General features: G+C 41.7%; 1 long non-coding RNA gene across 1 annotated transcript in view; it reads right to left on the reverse strand.

The window, feature by feature from the left end:
* LOC121699950 overlaps positions 1 to 13,614 on the reverse strand; it is a 14,245-nt gene extending 631 nt beyond the window's left edge. Inside the window, exons 1-2 of the long non-coding RNA XR_006027087.1 lie at positions 13,533 to 13,614; positions 5,796 to 5,799 (exon numbers count right to left, since the gene is read on the reverse strand). This is a non-coding gene — a long non-coding RNA (uncharacterized LOC121699950). The remainder of the gene's footprint in view (positions 1 to 5,795; positions 5,800 to 13,532) is intronic.
* Between the last annotated feature and the right edge of the window lie 9,511 nt (positions 13,615 to 23,125).

A 23,125-nucleotide genomic window follows, 5' to 3' on the forward strand; every position in this document is an offset into this window, starting at 1 on the left:
TTGCGAAGCAGTCATTTTCATTTCAGGCTGACCCACTACAGATAATTTGCCATTTTCAGCACCGCGGTGCTGAAGTCCAGTGCCAACCCTTATTTTAACATGTCAGAGTGTCTTTGTTAACCTTTGTGTCTTTGTTAACAGAATTGGTCTGCAGTATATGGGAGACTTAATATTTCTAAACTTTGTGGTGAAATGTAAGGTAAAAGAATTAAAAATAAAAAAATCTGTCAGCTCAAGTCAGTTATACACCTTTATATACATATACTATGCTTAAGAAACAACTCTCCAGGAGTTTCCAAAAGAAAGCAGGAATAACAGGGTCAAGTTTACCCTTTCAGAGATACTTTTGTCACAATATCTCACATCTGATGGGACCCTACAGATTACTACATAGGGCCAAACAGATTACTTTCCTCATTGAGAGAGCGCTCACCTATGAAAACAATGTGTCAGTCCCGAGATTGGCTCCTTACATTTCAACTTGAGCTGGGCGGGCGGGCGGGCGGGCGTGCGGGAGGGAGAGGAACATGGAGCCTTGGAAACAGCAGAGAAACAGCTTTTGCATAGGAAAGGACATCATCGGGGAGAAGTGACCATCTGACGGATGATGAAGAGGAGAGGAGAGGAGTGCAATTCAGATGCATCAAATGAGAGCAATCTTTTCTTCCACTCTTCTCTATCCCTTTTTTTTGGCTTCTCTGCCAAAAGTCCCTCCATCTGGGAGGTAATAGGCTTTCACTCGGACTCATTTGAGGGCATGGGGGCATTTTGATGGAATTGGAGGGTAGAGACACAGCTGCTGATATTGGTCCTCACCAGGAGTTGACCTTATAGTATAGAGTCTTTATTGTCCTATAAAGTCCTATTGACCTTAAAGATGAACTGAACTGGAATTTGAAGTAAAGGTGATATAACAGATGTATTTTATTTCTTCTCAGTGGTACAATGATTAAAATGGCTGAATTTATTAAAAGGGATAAATTGTACGTTGAAAGTGGTGTTGTTGTTACACGGGCGCCGCCATGTTGGATTTCAACAATTGGCTACGTCACTGGCATGGTAAGCTACTCTGCACTAGCACTAGCAGCCATAGCAGATAATGAGTCTGAGGCTAGTTGACATGGCTGAGGAAACTAACATTAGGCCTAGCTGAGTTACATATTGGCCATAAGCCATTTATCATAGGCTAGCCTACATCACAAAATCTCATACAAAATGAAACCAAACTAGTGAAACAAAGGTGAACACTTTAACAGGGAAAATTAATTTGGCATGAATCATACTGAACGCAATTTTGTCAATGAGCAGAAACACACACGACATTCAAACTATTGATAAGATGTGCACTATGGAAACTGGTCTGTAACTTTGGACGAATAAATGCCATTGACTTGCCATATCCTGACTTAAAAAACCCTTTTCTCGCTTACTTTATTGCAAACTCGGTGGAGCAGCTTGTAGTCTCTTTCAATTCATAGAAGGGCGAGCCCACAGTCTATGTGCCATGGAGCCTAAGTTTCAACTTCGGCTTCGTTCACCCAATGCAGTCACTGGTCGCAATTACAAAGTCTGGGAAGGTTCGTTCAATCGTTTAAAGTTTTAAGTGCAGTAGCCTATCTGTCCCCTTTGGAATAATATATCGAAGTAGCCTCAGATGAGGTCCAGTGTTAGATAAGCTACCATACGATCCAACCTAGGAAAGGGCTAGCAGCTAACACCTTGGAAACACACTTATGGCAAACTCCACAAGCTAGCACTCCGACCATAGAGAGTATAAACCATGACTCCGACGATATCACAGATCGATAATAATGCTTTTACTAGCTGGTAACTAAACCACAGCGGGTCTGTAAACAGAATCCAGTGTCCCTTTCTACTCACCCTGAAGCCAGTTGTTCACCGTCTCAGGGCAGATTGTTGATGCGAGGGAGTTTAACTCGCAGTGCTGCTATCCAAGAGACTCGTGCAAAATCAACATCCACAAGGTAAAAATCTGCAAACTCTCCACTAATGTTAGCCTAAAATAAACGTCAAACTCGTGTATCCTCCGTGTATCTGGGGTCAACTTGGGGTAAGGAAGTTTTTAACAGTTTCAAGGGAGGGAGAGAGAGAGCCCGTGTGAGTTGCTGTTACGAGTGCCAGTAGTCCATACTGCGTTAGCCTACATTGACGTGACAATGCGTGTATAGCTTATTTGTATATGCACCGTAGCCTTCGCATAGGCCTAATGTAGTGGTGGTGAGTGAGTATGCAGTTGTGTGGAGGATGTACAGTAGGCAATGTGTGTGTGTGTGTGAGGGATGGAGGGAGACAGAGAGACAGCGTGCGTGTTGCTGTCTCAAGCGCCCCTCGTCCAGTTTTCTACATGACCTGTAGGCTAGGTCTACAGTAGCCTATGTTGTGCCGCACAAAATGTATCTATGTTGTACATTGCACAAAATGTATACACCCCGAAATAAACACATACATAAATAAACATATTTTTCCCGTCACTTTGGCTTCTTTGAACATTTCCCCTACGTTTCGCCACTGCTTTGCAACAGATAGATTCCAGTGTCCATGCTCCAGCAGCGCCCACACAGTCATTTTCACCCAAATGATCCTACTGAAGGTTGAGCTGGAGCCTGAAACCCATCTAGTGGTAGTCAAGACACTACAGGCCTGTCCCTCACAGGCTCAAATTTGTAACCCATGCCATTAAAATTACACATTTTCGTGTATACAGAATATGCTGCAGCTGTTGCCTATAGAACTTCTCAGGTCCTACCATGCCAGTGACGTCATTGAAACTGGCAGCGTTCTAATACTAACAAAAGCAATTTTGGTGTTGCTTAAAAAAGGCTACGTATTGATTTTTTTAATTATTTTTTTTAGTGTCATTTATTTTTAATTGTCATAATCAACACATTATCAATGTTGATTCTTTCAGTTCAGTTCATCTTTAAAGCAGATCCAGCCTCTACTGCTTCAGCTGTGGTAGGAAGAATACGTATTAATGCTAAACATTTTTATTCATTCATGTGCAGTCAACAATGAAGTAACGCTGAGCAGTAGAGGCCAGATCTGCTTTATGGTCAACTCCTGGTGAGGATCGGTATCAGCAGCTGTGATAGGAAGAATACGTATTTATTCTAAACATTTTTATTCATTCATGTGCAGTCATATTGAGCTTTACTTTATGGTTTTTCAAAGGCATTTGTGTTGTGGTAAGTGTGGTTTTCAAAATTGTCCAATGGCATGTATGAGCTCATTTCACCTGATTGGGGTTTCAGCCGATAATTTTTTTCATCCAGTACATACACACTCACATTTCCAATCGCTCCCGTTAGGCGTTGGTATAAACACACACACACACACATGCACACACACACGTACACACACACACACACACATTGATCAGAAGGCATTAATTATACAGTGCCAGTTAATGTCTTGACAGTTTTCCTTCCACGGGGTCAAGTGCTCAGTGTTTCCAACATTTTACATGTGCAGAGACTGCTTTGACAGAACCCGATGATCAGTCACTGTCCATGGTGCTGAAGCTGCCACTGCTCTGTCCCTTCACTGCAGTGAGAGTTATAGCATCCTCTAGTCCCAACAGCCATTAATTTTACCACTAATGAATAAAACAGAAGGTAGTTCAACTCATGGTCTCTAAAAGCAAAATCTGTTCCATTTCATTTCTCTATATCCTCTGAGGCAGCCTATCTACAAAACAAATCTAACTCCATATTATCCTCAATACATATTGATGACAATTTGCTTGAGCCACCCCCCCCCCCCCCCCCGCCTTGTTTTCCTGGCACACACTTTTCTCGTCTCGTCTACCTCTCTGAGAAAGATGAAAAAGTGAGATTAAAAAAAGCAACTAGCAGATGTTGTGGGACTGAAGCTTTACTATAATCACATTCATAATTCTGATGAGGGTAATGAGTTTTCCGCAGCTTTTCCACAAGAATTTCTTTTTTGCGGTAGAGTCATCGACTTCAAAAAAAATTACATTTGCACTGAAAAATGAATGCTCAGAGTTATGCTTTCGCAATTTCCCCACAGTCTGTCGGCTCTCTGTTTTAATTACCAATGCGAAATGTGCACAGGAGGTTCCCTGGGTTACACATAAATCACAAATCAATTTTCTTACCTTGATGAGCCAATTCACACAGCAGGGATTTATATCAAACTCAACTTTAGACTCGATTAGATCACCCATGTTAATCTGAGTACACCTCTAATCACAGACCAAAAAAAATAAATAAAATAAAATAAAACAACCCTTCCCTTTTTTCCCTTTTAAAGAATTCTCTATCTCTGCAAGGTTCACCTTCTAATGAAAGTTTCAAATCTCTACATGTGGCACATAAATCAATGAGAAGACTGAAGTCCTATGCATCAGCCCAGGCTGTAAATGGCCTCTCAGTTTATACTGCGTGTCTTGTAAAAAACATGTAGTGCTCACACCACCCAACTCGACCGAGCCAGTATTGCGCTTTATGGTTCCTTTATGCCAACAAGCGTGGATTCCTCGACTCTCCTGCCATTAGCCCTGTTGATACGTTTCCATCGGGATGTTTTACAGGGGGCAGGCCACCCAGGGCCGTTTCAAGGAATTTGGGGGCCCCAAGCAAAATGATCCCCCCCCCCCCCCCCCCCCCACCGCACACAAAGCCTACAGGAACCACAGCATAGCCATACAGTTTAAGTTCATCCACACTTTATATAAATAAAAAATGTTGACAGTGCAAATACTGCTGTTGCATATATATAACATTTGAACATTTGCCAAAACACCACCGTACCATAAAATCCAATGTCAGCTTCTTCCTCATGAATGGAGGATGAAGTTGATGGTGTACCTGGGAAAATAATTGAAAAAAAAATCTGAAATTACCTATGAAGTACGTTTGACCATTTCACTGTTAGCATATTGGAAAAGGTCATTAACAGCTCAGCTCAGTGAGAGAAATTCATCTATCGTGTAATCTTCCATATTCATCGCCATTAGAACTCTTAGAGAAAGCCCACCTGTCAGTGTCAGCCTAGTAGCAGAGAACTTGGTAGTCACGCTGGTGTATTGCCGGAAGTTGAGGGTTTACAGATGCTGTGTGATGTCTTTGCGCCTGGCAGCGGTGCTTTGCCGGTGCTATGCCCGAAAATAGTTCCAAATCTAAATTGGTCTAGTAAATCCCTTCGTGTTAATTTGCATTCATATTTGTACTCGATGTGAATGTACAGGTTACGAGAAATAATTATAAAAAATCTTGTTAGTTAGTTAGATGTTAGTATTTCCATATTTTGATATTTAGAAGGGATGCAGCTGCTTTCACAACTACCAATGCTTACTGTAAAAACATCCCAAGCTAATGTTATACATTGACCTAGGCCTACTTATAGCTTAACATAGCATTTAAGCATTCTGCTGTTTGAGAATTAGACAGACGCACCTGGTGCTTTAAAGACAGTAAACAGCTGGCGTGCATGAATACTGCTAGACATGAATGTTCCAGTCTGCTTTGATGCACACATTTATGATTTATTTTATACAATGAATTTATCGTGTGGTTTTCCTAACCTCCATTTGGTAAATAGATTATCACGGTCGAATAATTAGTAGGCTATAGCAGAGAAGCTATGCCACTTTCATCAAAACCTATTACAAAGCTATGTTATGTCATTAAATACGATAAACAGTGATTCTGGAACAGATCTGCGTCTTAAGGAATTCCTTATCCCGTTAATAAACATATTACAGTATGTAACCATATTCTCTCCGTTCGAGAAAAAAAAGTTGCGCTAACTGTTCTAGAACTAGTTTGTTACAAGCAGCATGGGCCGTCAGGCAGGTAGTTAACATAAACATTTTTTGCTGGGCTAGCCTTCCTGCTGCGACAATAGCCTACACCATTTGTACAAGACAAGTAGAGCTATTTTATCCAGTGTAATTTATCACTTACCACTATCTTGTTTTTTTCTTGTCATCCTCTTCCTTTCTCTTCTTTCTTTTCTGGCTTCCAGACGCATAACTCCGCTTCATTATGACTGCCGAGGTTTTATATTTTCCCAGCAGCAGAGACCACGAACCTGGCTGGCTGGCTGCTGTCAGCGACTACTGAGAGGGGCCCCCTTGAGGGGGATCCCGGTATTGCCGGTAACAGTGTCGTTGCACTTTACTGCATTGACTAGCAAAGTTTGTCGTTGCATTTTATTCTTAACCAGTCGTTGTCTTGGGTTCCCTGGCCAGCTCGGGGCCCCAAGCAATTGCTTGGTTTGCTTGCCTTCTAGCGACGGGCCTGAGGCCACCCTTGCTTGACCTGTGGGGGCCACTCCGAGAGACGCTACGCGTCAGACATGTCAGGTGTGACAAACAGCCTTGATTCGATCACCTCCCTTGACCCCCCCCCCCCCATCTCCACGTCCACGTTCGACGACGATCCACAAGCGGGATGAAAAGATGAATCGTCGGCGCTTAGCGAGTCTTATATCACCCACTTCCTTCATTATGTTGTTAGAGGGATGGAGCCTCACAAAGGGTCACTTACCGGCTAATCCATGTGGAGAAATGAGTCAGGCTTGGCCCCCAATGTGGCACAGGCGTCGTCGAGTGACAACGGCAGTGAGATTTGCAGTTCATTATGGACGCAGCTAGTGCCGACACTGTTAATTGGCAAACGACGTGATGAGGCAAGGTTCTGACAGTCGAGTCAGTCATGGGAGAGCCTGACAAAGCGATCATCTCGAAGCAGTATCGCTTTTTTTCTTTGTGTGTGTGCGTGTGTGTGTCAGTAATTAATGCAAATTATGGTTATTTCTCACTCAAACGCACAGCGATCCATGTCACCCCATTAAATGAAGTTCTCACGATGACAAACAGCTTGCCACCCAGGCCCAAGCTGCACACTGAGTGGGGAAGATTGCAGAGAAGACATCCACACCCTAATGCTGGGGAATAAGAGAGAGACAGAGAGAGAGAGAACGCAAGAGAGAAAGAGAGAAAAGGAGATAGAGGAATATGGAAAGAGAAAGTGAGCTACAGCGCGAAGCGTTTTATTACACTTCTGAGATACAATGCGCTTTTGTCTGCACACCAAATGCAAATGACACATCAAATACCCCAAGACGGTCCTGCTGGTGGGCATGTGAGAGAATGCAGAGATGCTTTGTGTGTGTGTGTGTGTGTGTGTGTGTGTGTGTGCCTTGTGGGTTGGGGGGGGTTGAGTTGATGCCTGTTGTGCTGAAGAGGAATTTGGGCAGGGGTGGGTGAGGGGGGGGGGATATTTTGGAGGTGGGGCTGAGGGTGTGTAAATCCTGTTCATAAAATCCAACTTAATTCCTCTGTATAATCAATGCCCTGTGAAGGCCACTTCCACACAAAGTCTCCACTCTGTTTCGTTAATCTCTTAATGCTTATTAAGCGTCTCACATGCAGAAACTCCTCTCTCTCGTCGCTCTCCCTTTGTGCATGCTGCATAAATAATAAACTTCCAGATTGAGAGGGGAGCCATTAGACATTTCAGAGGACCATAAGTGTGTTTGAAATTTTTTTATTATTTTTTTTTTTAAATCTACATCTGTGCCACCCCTTCAAAATAGCACCTGATATCTAACACAGAAAAGCAATTTATTTTGGGAATCCTACTGTAAATGCAACCTCTGTTTGGAAAGGCACTAGAATAAAAAAAAAAAAATTGAGTACAGATTGAGTACAGTACATTGGGCACCAAGGGACTAGGGACAGAAGGGGCACCACAATTTAGCCAGAGAAGCTTTACGGCAAACTGCTTTTCACTCTTCTTAGATAACGATTACAATGTCAAAATGCAGCAACATCATCTTACATAAGGATGATACTTGTTGGGTCCTCTCAGTCTCCATTATACTCTAACATAAACATATTTGACATAAGCTGCACACACTGTGATTTGGACTGTGATAGAATATGAAGAGTGGTCTTTGCCTTTGTGTAATGGAATTGGTGAGTCTTGAAGTCTTAAATATTCCGTTTCCCTTAAACTAAGCATTTACATGAGCACATGATAGGCCAATTGTCAATTAAAACACTTTCCACTCAGATAGCTAGGTGGCTACCAGGTTCATAATTCACTTTTAAATGCAAACAGAAAATATCTAGCTAGCATCATTACATGCTTCTATTTGCACAGGAATGAAGGTTGTTTATACCAACTTAATGTACTTATCATTGTGCTATAGGCCTAAATGTGGCACAAAACAATGTTAGAGTTTGTGGAATAGCCATAGGCTATAATTGAATGGAGCTGGCAAAATATTATAAATACCATGTAGACAATGCAATGCAACCATTTGTAAATGAGTTAAACAGCATCAAATCGGTAGTATCTTTAAGAAACGTATAAAATAAAAACAAAAATTCTTTGTCATTATTACCATTTGAATTTCATATATGTAATTTTTATTTTTTATTTATTTTTTTATTTGGGGGGGGGGGGGGGTCTCATTTGAAGTGAAGTGTCCCTTATTTGGGGTTGAGGAAGTTGGCAACCCTAGTTCTGATGCTTCAAACCGGTTTCGATGTCCCCTCCCTCCACACCACCACCAGTCGTGGCCCTGTTCATCTGTTCAGGGGGTAGGCTCTGCCCCTGCTAGCTAATATAAGGCAGGTTCTGCTAGCTAATAAGGCAGGTTCTGCTAGTTAAATATAAGGCAGGTTCTGCATGAGTCTAGACATTCAAAGATCAGAACCCAGGACCAAGCCTATGCCAACGACTTGTGTTTTGTTTCTAGAATATTAAAATATTTTCTATTTATTAAAATATTTTTTTATTTATTAAAATATTTTAATTTAATTCCTACTCCCCGAGCCCTGAGTTGGTAGAACTTGTGACTAGGCTAGAGGCATAGGTATGTCAGTAACGTCATATAAGCACTGCTGGTATCCCTTGAATCCTCAGGTGCTCTTGGAAGGGTTAAATGTTCATCAAAAGAGAATTGGAAGAAAATCCAGGTCCAGGCACTCAGTAGGATGCAAAAGCCTTTATTATTTTTGAGGGCTGAATTATTGAAACACCAACGTGTATCGGCCTTCAGGATGTGACTGTGACACTAACTACTTTTGGAATCTGTAGCTAAACACAACACCTACAATATGACAAGAACGTTTGGATATCTATGCTATGGATATCACTTAGTAACACACTGTACTGCTGGTGTTATATTGGAAATTGAAAACATGACACACGCTGAAGTGACAAGCCCAGTGAAGCTGCTCTTGACCCTGACCATATGGAGAGCGAAGCAAAGAGCAGGGATCCTGTTATACTGCCCACTGTGACCCTTTGGGATGCTGGTAATGGTACGGTGGAGGTGACACCACGGCGGAGAAGGTGAGATTCACAGCTTGGCCGTCCTTACTCGGCTCTGTGGACACTTCGTTTGATGTTGACCGCAGGGAACAGCAACGGACAGGTAGCCCACAGAGCATTGCAAATGAATGTGAAAGCAGGCTGGTCCGAGACGCCAGTGGATTAGATGCTGGATCTTATATGTCCATATCTCTATAATGTTCTGTACAGGGGCCAGACTGTAAGACAAAAATGCTCCAGAGCCCTGGCACTGATTACAATTTCAAGACCCTCAACCCGTATTGGTTCTATTGGCCACAAATAAATGATCTCAATCTATATCCCCATTTTTGTAATCAACACTTACAGTAAACATAATAACTTCACTGAATGAAATAATTTAGCATATTTGTTTTGAATAGTACCAAACATGGGTTTCACACAGTGAGGAAATTATGACTATTGTAGATACAAATTAGGTATTGATCATGCTCTGCAATATGCATCTTCTCCCTGGCAGAACTCTGTAATGCGTTCTCTGGTGTGGCTGGTGTGCTTGTGCGTGCTCTTCTCCCCCATGACTCTTCTGGCTTGCTTGTGTTTCCTCCTCCTCCTCCTCCTCCGCAAACAAATTATCTGAGGAAAAGAAGAAAAGAAGAAAGAAAGAAAAAAATATTCCCACAATTTCCCAAGAAGAGGGTCGTGTTTGCAGTGCCTCCAGGTAGGTCACAGGGACGCAGTTCCTCCTGAAACAGATACAGCGTTCGGGTCAGGCCTGCACTGGCAGCGTGCCCGTCACCTGCATCAGCATAGTGTTAGCCACTGCTGCCCCGTGGTACGGTACTCCATCCATCCTGGGCAGGTAAAGCATAAGTACTGCGCTTACAGTGCCGCTGATGTGCTTTGCCATGTATATTTGTGATACAGTGGGATTGTCAACGGCTAAGTTATAGTCCAGCAATACTTAGCAATACTGGAGAAATATTGTTGATATTTGAAACTCAACATTATATTGTTATTATTATTATATTATATTATTATGTGTTTTTTATATTATATACTTTTATTACTTTTTCTGCTGTTAGTGCATGTTGTGTGTGATATCTGTATGTTACTGAGACCTTGAATTTCCCCTTGGGGATCAATAAAGTATCTATCTATCTATCTATCTATCTATCGAACAGCCGAACAAGTACACCTCTCCCTTCAGTGCACTTCACAATCAGATAGTTTAGCATTCTCTCACTCCTTGCTGCCCTGTACACCATCAGTAATGCCAATGTTGTTTGGCTGGAATTAGTTACTTGTTTGTGGGTGCAATGCTGTGTTTGTTTCCCCATTCTCATTTCTCTTTTAGAGCAAAAACACAGAATGGACAGCTAGCAGATTGGGACAATGTATTCACTGAATGTGGCAAAAATGGTATTAGCTTAGAATTGTTGAATCCCCCTTTAAATTAAATGACTTGTTACATTAGATGCCTATGTGTGTGTGTGGTACCTTTTAAAAGATACCATCTTGACTTCTAACCACAGATGACTTCTGCTGTGTTTACCTGAGGCCTCTGCTGATGCTCGCAGAAGAGGAGAGACGTCTCAAAGGCTTTTCATTGATTTATACACAAAGCTTTTAAAGGTTCAGTTTAATCAACCAGGGTCTAATGTAGATTAGCAAGGCCCCTGTCCCCACATGAACCATGGATGTCAAATCACAAACACCATTCTGGAAGTCTATTGGTGAGGGTATGAGTGATGGTCTCCGGGTATCAGAGCATGCTGTAACTTTACAGGGTGTAACGTATGCTGTAGTCGTTGTAAAGCCACATCACAGCAGGGTGTCCTGGCATGTTAATATATCATGATTCTAACATGAAACCACTGTTGGCTAAGAAGAGGGAGGGGTGGGTACATCTATGTGAATACAATACATGCTAATGTGATGGGGTTTAAGAATTAAAAAAGATGTAGAATCTTACTGAGCGAGTGTGAGAGAGAGGAGAGGGGGGGGGGGGGTGAGGTCATGGGTTGGGGTAAGTTCTTGATTTAGAGTTTTTACATCAAAGATGGGAACTGAGAGGAGGGAAACTGAGAATTACTTTGATCTGGATGAGACCAACAAAAGTGATCCGGATCCGTCTTCAGGCTTGAACCTGACATGACTACTCAGTTAACATTTCCATGCTGAACGGAGATGTCTGTGGAGTCAGTCAAGGCTAGGTAAATATTTAATTTTATCTAGTTCAATAAGTTGGGGGGATATAAAAGGAAATTGCTCTTATGAACAGAGCATGTGAAACCTGTCTCTAATATCAATATCACATCAGGTGTACTAAGATCACGGCAACCCATCTCGCAAAGACAGAAAAGAGAGGTCCCGAGGTGCATAATTCAAAGTATAAGGATTATCAACTGATTGAAGGAAATGTCCTTCTCTACAATTTTCAAAAAGAAAAATCAGATTGTGTTAAGGAGATTCCCATCACGATTTCCTTTATCCCACAAAAACACCAGAGCACATGAGCAACATGGATAACATGAATATGTGAATCTCTAACGCAAATCCCTTGGGAAAGACATAGCGCATCCGTTCATTTTACATTCATGGTTTCATGGTATCAAATAACTAAGCCAACACCTTTCCCAGCACTGGCAGGTTTCTTCTCAGATATACCATGTCACACATCAAGACAAGGCATTAATCCGTCAAACTCTCCTGCTTAAGAGGGAGACTTTTCCACAGATCTCGGCCTTCGCTACATCACCTGCCGGGGACTTGCACTGGACAGAGAAGAGAGAGAGAGGACAGAGGCCATGGCAGCACTGAGGTGCGATTGTCTGGGGAGCACCAGAGCAAAGAAGCCACATCGACTGAGCTGCGAGCCCTGAGCAGTACAAAAAAAAGACTAGCTCTGTGCCTTTGCCTCTCCATTTGTCGTTTTTTTTTTTCCCTTCAGTTAAATTGTGTTCTGTGGCGTTGAGATCCCATCAGAGGTGCAGGGGTCTGCGGAGGTGAGCTGTGGCGCTCTGCAATCTAAAGACTTCTGTGTGGTCTCTGGTTAGTGGAGAGGAACAGTGTATGTTGAAGTTGATGCCGCACTGCCAAGTATTACCAACAGAGGTTAACTTTGACATGGCTAGTTGGCTAGAAACTAGTTGTTGTTTGTCTGTTTGTCTATCTGGGAATTGGGCAAACATAGGGTACATATTCTAAGAAAGACACATCTGGACTGTGCATGTTTCGCAACCTTATGTTTGTAGAAAATTACATAATTTGCATGCAAAAAAATCCTCCACAGAGATCACTTTGAATACAACTGATCTTGCTCTGATATTTTATGAATTCAGCAGATGCACTTAGGACAGACATGCTGTATTTATTTACTTATTCGTTATTTAACTCCCAGATAACTGTGGTGGCTTTAACCTCACAGGCTAGCAACAACATATATCATGATTAGCATACACTGCTTTCTTCTGTGTAGTCATATGTTTATTCGGGGAAATATCTAATACATTTTAATAGCGAGGTCTGCGGTTTAGTGACTATGTTAATAAGATGTGTTAGACAATACACTTTAGAGGTCAACTTATATTTCTCTCCTTCTGTGCCTTTCACCAACAGTAATAAATCACAACTTAGCCGTGCTAGCTACCTCATTTCTATGACTTAAATTGGTATGCTAGCATTAGCATACTCTTTGTGAATGAGGTCATTTTATTCAATATACATGGCACTCAAAATGAATTCCAGGTTAGTGTAAACATTGCACTAAAATGCACCAAGCAGATTTGTTTTTACATAATATTTTCTTACAATGGAGAAATTAACTGAACTGAACTCTCATAAATGCACACAACACAAACAGAGGGGCTGTCACATCCCCAGATGTCTGCCTAATCTCCACCAAGCCTGTATCTACAGAGCCCCTAAAGTCCCACGTGCACACAAGACCTTTTTTTTTTAAATCACCATATTGGACATGTCAATAATTAAATTTTTACATTTTTTCTAAACTTCCATAATTTTAATTAACAATTCTTTTAAAATTATTTTTCCACTGTGGTCATTTTTCCAACCCCGTTTCTTTATCTCTGCTTGTGTTTTTCTTCACATTCCTCCGCACCTTTCTGGACTATCTTACTGTAACACTGAGTTCTCTCTTCATATCATACCTGCCAACATTTAACTTTTAAAAAACAGGAGTTTGCACAGAATCACTATATTATCACTATGGTTTGTAGACATTATGATGAGAGAACGAGTTTGAAACTGTAAAGCATGTATTCATATAACCTCAATCATATTCAAGTAATACACTAAAGTTATTCCTAGCTAACATACTTTTATAACATTTTTAAATAACAAGTTTAACTAATCCTATTAACATACTGAAGCTATTCTACCAGAATTCCCCCTACATGCGCTCTGTATCCCTATGTCTCTCTGTCGCTTTGTGTCTCACTGTGGATGGGTGAAGCCTGTTTGAAAAAAGCATGCTTAGCCTTGCAGCTGCAGAGATAAAGACGTCATCGGAGGTGGGAGTATGAGAGAAAACGAGTGAACGATATGTAACCCATGAACGATGTGTGACCTGTGATCACTGTATAAACCCCTGAACTTTGTGTAAACCTCTGAACTTGTGCTATACGGTGAAAAGTTCGTACCTTTGGCAGCAATAGTGCTGACTTGCGAAGATAAGACCAAACAACAACCTGTGGGTTCGAAGTTGCCAAATGTTGTGTCAGCATCTAAGAAGGGGTATAAATGTTGGTGTTCAACAATTGTTCGGGAGTGCGATCGTGCGATCCACTCAGGCTTTGCGCTATGTAGTCATTAAAGGAATTTTTGCACGGAACTCTGCCAGACTTTTGCGCCTTCTTTTTGGGATAAGTTTTTGACTTCAGCACTTATAATGGTGTATTTTTGTTACGTTGTAGGCAAGATGTTTGGACTTAATTTCTGGCCCGAGTCTGAATATTTGCCACGACAATGTATCCACCTGCTGCCTGCAGCCTTCCTCCAAAACTCCAAAGCTGCTCCAAAGATTATGTTCCGAGGACACAATTTGCCTATTGTGTATCAACATTGCTTAATAACAGTTAAAATGTGATGTGTTAATCACAACATTTCTTCTCACAATTTGACAACTAGGCTATTCAACTAGCCCGCTTGCTTAGGGAAATTGGTAACACTTTACTTGACGGGTGAGTTCTTAACACATTCATAGCAGCTGTCGTAAACAGCACATAAAGCATTCATGACTGTTTCATGAGACATGACTCATCATTCATACCAAACCTTTCATGAATGTGGAAGACAGAATGACAACAACTTGTCAAAATAAAAGTCCATCAATCGCAAAGCAGCGGGAGAAATAACAAAACGGGAGGGCGCAGGGAGATGACCTTGAAATACGGGAGAAACCCGGGAAAAACAGCAGTGTTGGCAGGTATGCTTGATATCTGTGATGCTCTCCGGCCACTTGACAGCTTCTTGACCCTGCTGTGCTCAGGATGGGAGGAGCCTACGAGCACCCAGAGATTAAAGCAACACCAAAGAGTTTTTTGTACCTTAAAATAATGTTTCCAAAATCGTTTCAGTGGTTCATCAACTCATAACAGGGTGAATGGCACTTTCTGCATTCGCTTCACGACCCTCTATCGGCTATAACCGCACTATGTAAGTTTGCCGGATCGGGTAGCGGATCTGTAGTTTGATGGAATGAGACATGAGAAACTACAAATTTGACTTGCATCTGATGTCACAATACATCATACTTTCATAAAATCATGCAACATATTCTACATTGTCTGTGGACATTGTTATTTGCAAAGCTGGTGCTGGATAAACAAATAGTGCGTGCGACAGAGGAAAAGTTCTTTGGTGTTGCTTTAATAGGCCCACGGCAAAGACAGGCAATTGTGTCTCTTATGATTCACAGGGTTGGTTTAGCTGGTGAAATTAAAGTCAGTATCAGGGGTATTACTTGGGTACTAGCCTAGTCCTTTTTGTGTTGTTTAATGCATCAAACATCATATCTTTGTAATAATGCATCAAACATCAGATTACTTTGACTTTGGGGAAACCACTTTTAATTAAGCCGTTGGAGTTTCAAATTTCCTTAAGTTGCTATTTAAGTACAGGAACAAAAGGGGACAACACACCAGCCTTAGGTAATATTTGGTCAATGAAAACAGCAGGCCAAGTTGAGCAGTGCAGCTTTGAGCTGCAGTCACGAGCAATGGCCAATCAACGCCATGGTTTTTCTATCATCTCACAATTAGCGAGGGAAAGTGAGGGAAAGAGTTTTTCATTTGTGCTTTTTCCTCAGTTAAAATGGCATTCAATTTAATTTCACCTGAAACTGTCAACAGGCTAATCACTGTGATGAATTTATAATTCTGCAAACTCTGTTATCATTATTCATGGTCCCTCGAGATTGAGTATTATCACCTTCCCGCCAGGTCTTTGTGGAACGTCAGGTGTGCATAGCAGCCACCTGACAGTATGGGCTGGGCTGTGGTGTAGTGTTTTAGGGTCAAGTTTGGTATTTGGCTAAACTGCCCTTTTCAGCATTGTGGAAGATGTCAATGTTGTAACGCACGGTACACTCATGGGCAGGTTCTTTACAGGTCTTTTTAACATTTTCATATTCATTTAGCAGACACTTTTTTTTTAAAAGCGACTTACATATGGCAATTATATTACAAGGGCCATTGTCCCCTGGAGCAACTCGGGGTTAAGTATCTTGCTCAAGGGCACAACGGTGGAATTGAAAACACAACTCTTCAGGCTGCTGCATGCTAGCCCAGCCACTTAGACAGTATGCTACTCCTGCCCTTTACTTACAGGTATTAAAGACCTGGTGACGGGAAGGTCTGTTTTGATGCCATGCTTGTACTTTTCCTGTTGACCATAAGAAGACTGGCATTGGTTTGTACTCACAACTGAAGGCCAGGAGTGGGCAGTATGATTGCTTTGTACACTGGGATTTTCATTCTGACCTGAAGATTGTGATTTTCAAAGACTCTTTTCCTTGAGAGGAGAGTCCTCAAGAAACTATGTCTGTCTGTCACAGCTGAGACTATGTGTGTGTGTGTGTGTGTGTGTGTGTGTGTGTTTGTGTGTATCTCAGTGTTGTGAAAAAGCTGTCAATATGTAGTCACTGATCATCCTGAATCTGGTCAACAAAGATGAGTCAGAGGGTCAGAGCAAACTTCGGTGTTTCTTTTTGACTTAGGGCAAGGCCACGTCAATTGTTGCATGCGATTTTGTTCCACTTCCAGTGATTTGGTACTCTGATGAAGGACAGAAACAATTCTGGTAGTTTTTTCAGGAAAGGGAAAGGACCTGATTCCCAAGAACCTGGCTACATATTTACCTGTGGTGGAGATACTTGCCTTGCTCTACCGTGCTGGTTTTGCCTCTTTCTCCTTTGCTGGTCATGAGATTGTCTGGCTTGTTTGTCTGTTCCTGTCTTGGCCTGCAGGAGGAGCTGTGGAGGTTTTACCCAAGTGGCTAACTGATGGCCTAATTGGAGGGTGGCTAGAAACAGTGCTCTCTCTGACACTGCACTTATGCACACACTCTCAGCCGCCCTGTTGACTTCCCTTTTGCTCTACACATCCCACATGCTGACCTACATGGACGTTTTGCTTTGCCTTACACATACTGACTTTGTAAATATCTAATTTAATAAGTATACTTTCATTTAAAATATATGGTAACACTTTACTTGACAGTATTGACATAAGAGTGACATGACAGTCATGAACATATGACACTGTCATGACACATGGACCCTAGCCCTAACCCTAATACTAATCCTAACCTCTAACTCTAATGCTAACCCTAACCCTAACCCTAACTTGTTATGACAAAAAACGAATGTCACTTAATAACAGAAGCGTTATGACATAAACGTTTATGACTTGTTTATGACTTATTAATGACAGTGTCATGTCACTCTTATTTCAATACTGTCAAGTAAAGTGTAACCAAATATACTTTGGTGTGGTCTCCCCTTCATGTATCAGTATTTGAGGACATACATAGACTGTGTCTTCTGACCCTTCCTGGCCATCTCTTCTATCAACTTGTTTGTTCCTTACTTTCCTTCATTACTTTCATTTTATTTTTGTTTTATTATAAAATCAAGGTGATCCCTGATACAAAGATTAAAAACAAATAAACAGATATGTGCAGTCACCCCTTCCCTTAACAGACAAGTAACTCCCTAACTTCCACCCACACACATATTCCCCCAAGGAGCATCCCCAATGTGCAAGCACACGTGCGCACACACATACACACACACACACACACACACACACATTAGAAAGACATTAGAAAGCTTGAGAAGTATACTACAATAAAAATACATGAAATCATTTCCTGATATGGTACAAAGACAGACTATCAAGTCCTTTGATTTGAACGGTCCCCTTTAATCTAAAAGTCTCATTACTGAGGAGACAAACAATCTAAAACCAGTGGGTTTTATTTTCCTTTGAGTGCCCAGCCCTTTTCACAAAGGTTTAGTTGGAACCTATTGTACAGAGGATGAGAAGGGTCATTGAGGACGCCCGCAGCCTTGCTCAAAATAAACACAACAGAGCAGCCGATGTCTGATTGCACTCCATCACCCTACTCAACATCTTAATAACACGCTAAAGCTTGTCCTGGGCTTGCTTGTTCATGTTTTCAAAAATGAGAAGAACTATTCAGATTCTTCCTAAAAAACATCTGCTGTTGCAAGTTTTTTTTTATTATTATTTGTTGTGTATATCCAGAAAACGTGCGCTCATTTTACAAAATTCTGTTCACATTTTACTAAATTGTGCTCTCATTTTACTAGATTGTGCTCTCCTTTAATACATTGCGTGCACATTTTACTAAATCGTGCACACATGTTACTAAATAGCTGTTCTTTCATTTTATTTTTGGAAAATGAGCGCACAATTTAGTAAAATGTGCACATAATCTAGTAAAATGAGACCAAAATTTAGTAAAATGAGTGCACATTCTCTCAACATGCAAAAATATCTTGCAATGACACCTCTGGGGCTCCGTAGTAGCACACGTATCGGACTTCATCGGTAATCATTCCAAATTGGTAAACCATCCTGAATGAGGTGATATGAAATGATCACCTCTCTGCTATGCATCACTGGCCCTTCATCGACATTGAGGACCTATGCATCTCTCAACATGAAATATGAGGCCACAGTAGAAAAATAACGTATCTTTAACATATCTTTAAACAAAGGCTTGAGAAACAATACCGTCAATAAAGATGAATATGGTACCTAAGATGTGGTCTTTTATGAGATGTAGTATATTCTATAGCCGTAGAGATGGAATTCTAATAGAATATTTTAAAGTTCTCTGAAACAATAACTCAAACACCATGGATAGCATGGCTATACACAGTGCATACACTAAGCCTACTTTATTTCAACTCCCATTCAAAACAAAATCTGTGACAAAACCTGTCATGGCATATCCCCGATTCTAAATCTAGATATTGTGATAGTTACAATCAATATCATGGTAACAATGATATTGTTAGATGCAATGAGAGAGTGTGTGTGATCACAGATAGACACAACAGTCCCTCACTGTCCATTGTTCATTAGGCTGCTTGCCTGCATGGTGGGAAAAGCTGTTACTGAGCCTGCAGGTCTGGGCCTTGAGACTGTGATACCTTTCACCAGACGGCAGCATAATGAAGCCTGTATAGCTAGGTCTAAAGATAATCATTCTGATATTCTTAACATTTTCTATATGCCCCTCCATAAACTAGACTACTATTACATGTGCTAACAATCATAATTACCCTCTACTGATAATGAAAATCACAAATGATATGTTTAAGGGTGGTAATTAGTATCCTCCTGTTAGTTAACACAGATAGAGATACATATGAAGAGTTTGGTTCCAAAACGCTATATATCCGTTTGTTTTAAAGTCAAGCTATTTAATTCTGTATTTCAGGGAATATCAATCACATTCCAGTTGTGGATTGAGTAAAGATAAATCAAATAATAATACCCAAGTACAGTTTTACTGAAATTTTTTAAAAATAATAATCTTCATATATGTTGAAACATTATGGAATTCACCTTGAATAGAGATAAAGATAGTTAAGCTACAGCATTCCAATACATTGCTGCTTTTACATTATGTCTCATAACATAAGTGTCATTACTACAGCGCAGGAAATAAATGACATCCAAGTGTGCATCTGTTCTTGCACCGTCTCTTGTGTTAGTTAGTGCATTAACACCAAAGACCTTGAAATCATCTCTTTTCTGTCTACAACATCTTTTAGACTGCAAAGATGTCTCACACCTCCAATCTCTTGCTTGTTTACAAAACTACTGAGTCTTGAAGGCACTGCCCTTTCATTTGTCCAATAAAAAAAAGGCTCACCATCACCTCTGAGGAGACTGGATATTAGATAAATGGCAAGTGCCTCTCACTGTGTTGCCTATTTGTGTCCACACAGCGCATAAGCAAAAACCATGGGCCTGTTGCAGTGAAAGGAAAGGCAATAGCCCCAGCTGAATGTATTGTTGTCAGAGGTCCATTAGGTCCTCATGGTGATGCAGCCGAATGATTGCACATCGCCATGGAGCCCAAGCGCGCTCCTTATTGTCCGTTTGCTCTGATGAAAAGCTGAAGCTCATTAGTCTTGAGGGGACTCACTGGCTCTTTTGTCTGCCTCCGAGGAGGTGTTCTGACGGGGGGGGGAAGGCCCCTATAAGACCTCTACAATATATGGTCATCCTGGTCAGTGCAAACAATTGAGGGACGTCCAAAAGATCACGAATGAGGGGAGAGCTGCCAGTTATTTGGGTCTTTTATAATGTGAAAAGGTGTCCGTATGTCTTACCTACCTGCAGGGTTGGTAAACAGCCTTTTGTTTGTCAAGCTATTATAACCCATAATGGCTTTCCAGGGAAGCGCTCTCCACTGCCTCACTCACTCTTTTCCCAGCCTTACACTACCTTTGCTCCCCAGGAATCAATACAGAGCCTTCCTAGCTCACTTCACTGACACACACACTGACGTCACTTCAAACAAACTATCCTCTTCTTCTGCTTCCTCTACTACTACCACCACTACTACTACTACTACTACTACTTCTTCTTCTTCTTCTTCTTCTTCTTCTTCTTCTACTGCTACTACTACTTATTTTTCTTCTTCTTCTTTTTAGCTTGCTAAGGACTATCACAAAGCGGATCTTTAATGATGGCGGTGCTACCATGATGAGCTGGTGAGTGCTCACCCCTCCTCATCACAATGTGACAGGTGTTTCACCTTGCTGCAGACAGGAAGTGAGAGAGAAAGAATATGAGAGTGAAGTGGAGAGAAAGAGAGGAACTGAATGAGGTTGAGAGAATTAAAGAGAGAGTTAAAAAAGAAAGACTGAGATTGAAGGAGTTTGAAAGAAATAGAGATGAAAGAGAGAGTGAGAGAAGGTGTGAGCGAGGGAGAGAGAGAGAAAGAGTGTGAGAAGCCATTCCTAATCACTCTTGCAGGGCACTGGGCCATCTGTGCGTAGACAGTGATTGACCGGTAGCCTCCGGCCCCCTCCATCAAAATGCTCCGACGAGCAGCAGAGAGGCTCGGACCTGGCACACCTCTGCTCCCACTTGCCCCTCCGATGTGGCCTCAAACTGCAGCAGGCCAGTGCTAACAAAGTCAACACGGGTGAGGGGCAGGGCAATCAGAGGCAGAGGATGGGGAAAAGGGGTGGGCAATGAACGTGAAGGCCAGTAAGAAGTCCGGCCTTTCTACATCGATGTTTCTATCTGCGATGTTCGGCCCCACTTTGGCCCTATACCAGTTGTCAGTTTTACCCCCCACCATTATTGGAGTGGAGCGAAGATGTACAGTATTTACTATGTATGGGCTTCTTTTTTCCCTAAGCTTGCCATGTTGCATATGCATTCTGGGGAAAGTTATCATAACGCTTTAGGAGTGCCGCTGGAGAATCTTTAAGCAATACACACGTGCATTCATGCTGCGAGCGTGTTCAGGAAATGGAGAGAAAAATCTGACGAGTGTCCGTAAGATCACTCGTAGAGATCATTGCTAAGTGCTGAGATCCATAATTATTGAGAGATGAGCCTTTAAAACAAATGTCCTGCAATATGATACTTACAGCCAAGCTGCACCAAGTGCACGATTGAAGCATTCTGTTCATATAGTGTATGGCGTTTAGCTTAGCTTCCACTATAATCAATGAACCGGCTACAGACGTGAAATTAAAAAATAGCAAACAGATTGCTTCAGTTATGCAGTGTGCACCTGGTGTAGCCTCGTTGGTTGAGTGATATGAGCAAAAAATATTGGTTTAGTCTTGTTTTCAGATGTCACAACCTCAAGTCGTTCCACAGCAATTGAATACAGCACAAAAGCTTGCATGAGCTGTTTAAATTGATGTCGAGACATTAGTGGTGCCCTCAAATGGCATCCCCGGCGTAGTCCACTTTAGACTGACATAGTCACGCAGGTATGTGTGCTAGCCAGATATGGCCGAGAACTGAAATGTCTCCCAGGCGTTCTCCTATACAATATTTGCTACATTCTGTGACTGAAAAATGTGGTACATAAATAAAAGACTTGCTGACTTCCTTACTTACTTACAATCTAAATGATCAGAACTGAGGTGCATTCAAATTCGCAAACATAGGCAAACGTTTGTGAACGTTGGTGAACAATTTTCTATTTGCCTTGAGTTTTCGGCAAACGTTTGCGAACAATCGTAAACAGTCTGTGGAGGAAGTTCTCGATTAACATAGAGTGGGACTGGACGTGAGCTTGATGAATGTAACAATGTAATTAGCATTACAATGGAATGTCTCACCAAATCGTTCAAATTTAACTTTTTAACCGCTTCGTCCTCAATACCAATTTCAAGTTTTTGCCTGAAATTGCACAGTGCCTGCTTCAGAGGTGACATTTAAGTATATAATAACATTTAAGTAATTCAACATTCAAACTTTTAAACTACAGAGTTAGAGCTACAGCATTAGAATACGTTTAAACTACACAACAGCCACAGGTATCAAGTCGGACTTATCCTGCAGTCCTAAGCTTTTGTCACAACAGCATTCACTGCAATAACACATTTCAGAGCAGATAGAAGCCACTTCTATACACACACACACACACACACACACACACACACATGCACCACTGAATCATATGTAAGGAATGAGACTTGCTCACACACTCTTGAGAGCTCTTCTGGATAAATCCACCTCAGCTCGCCCGGGAGTCAGTGTCTCCCCATCGACACCTCCTTTGGCTTCATCTGTGCTACATGAAAAATGCATACATCAAACATAGGGGGATTTGGGGAAGGAAAGATGGTGTGTGTCTGTGTGTCTTTGTGTGTGTGTCTATGTGTGTGTGTGTGTGTGTAAGGTTGCGGGATGCTCATTTAACCTTGGCCGGTGAGGAGCGTAACTTGACATAAGCCTTGCTAATCCTCCGTCTCAGTGGCTGTTTACAAAGAGGTGCCGAAACCCGTCGGTCACCGTCTGACAAGGCCCCATCACCCCTCACCGGCAGCGAGAGACTTCGACCCCACTAATTAACTCAGACGGACGTCCACCTCTCCTTCGGCTTGCTGATACAAGAACGTACAAGCGAATGCTAAAAAGAACAGCTTTACCTAGCCGTGGTGAGCCAGCCGCTTTCTTATTGTTGTCACGCACAGTCTCAGGGTTAATAAGCTATAGAAGAAACTCGCCTCGCCTCGGAGTTGGGTTTTAATGACACAAATGGTATTGACA

The sequence above is a fragment of the Alosa sapidissima genome, chromosome 2, assembly GCF_018492685.1.
Source record: "Alosa sapidissima isolate fAloSap1 chromosome 2, fAloSap1.pri, whole genome shotgun sequence".
Lineage (NCBI taxonomy): Eukaryota > Metazoa > Chordata > Actinopteri > Clupeiformes > Clupeidae > Alosa > Alosa sapidissima.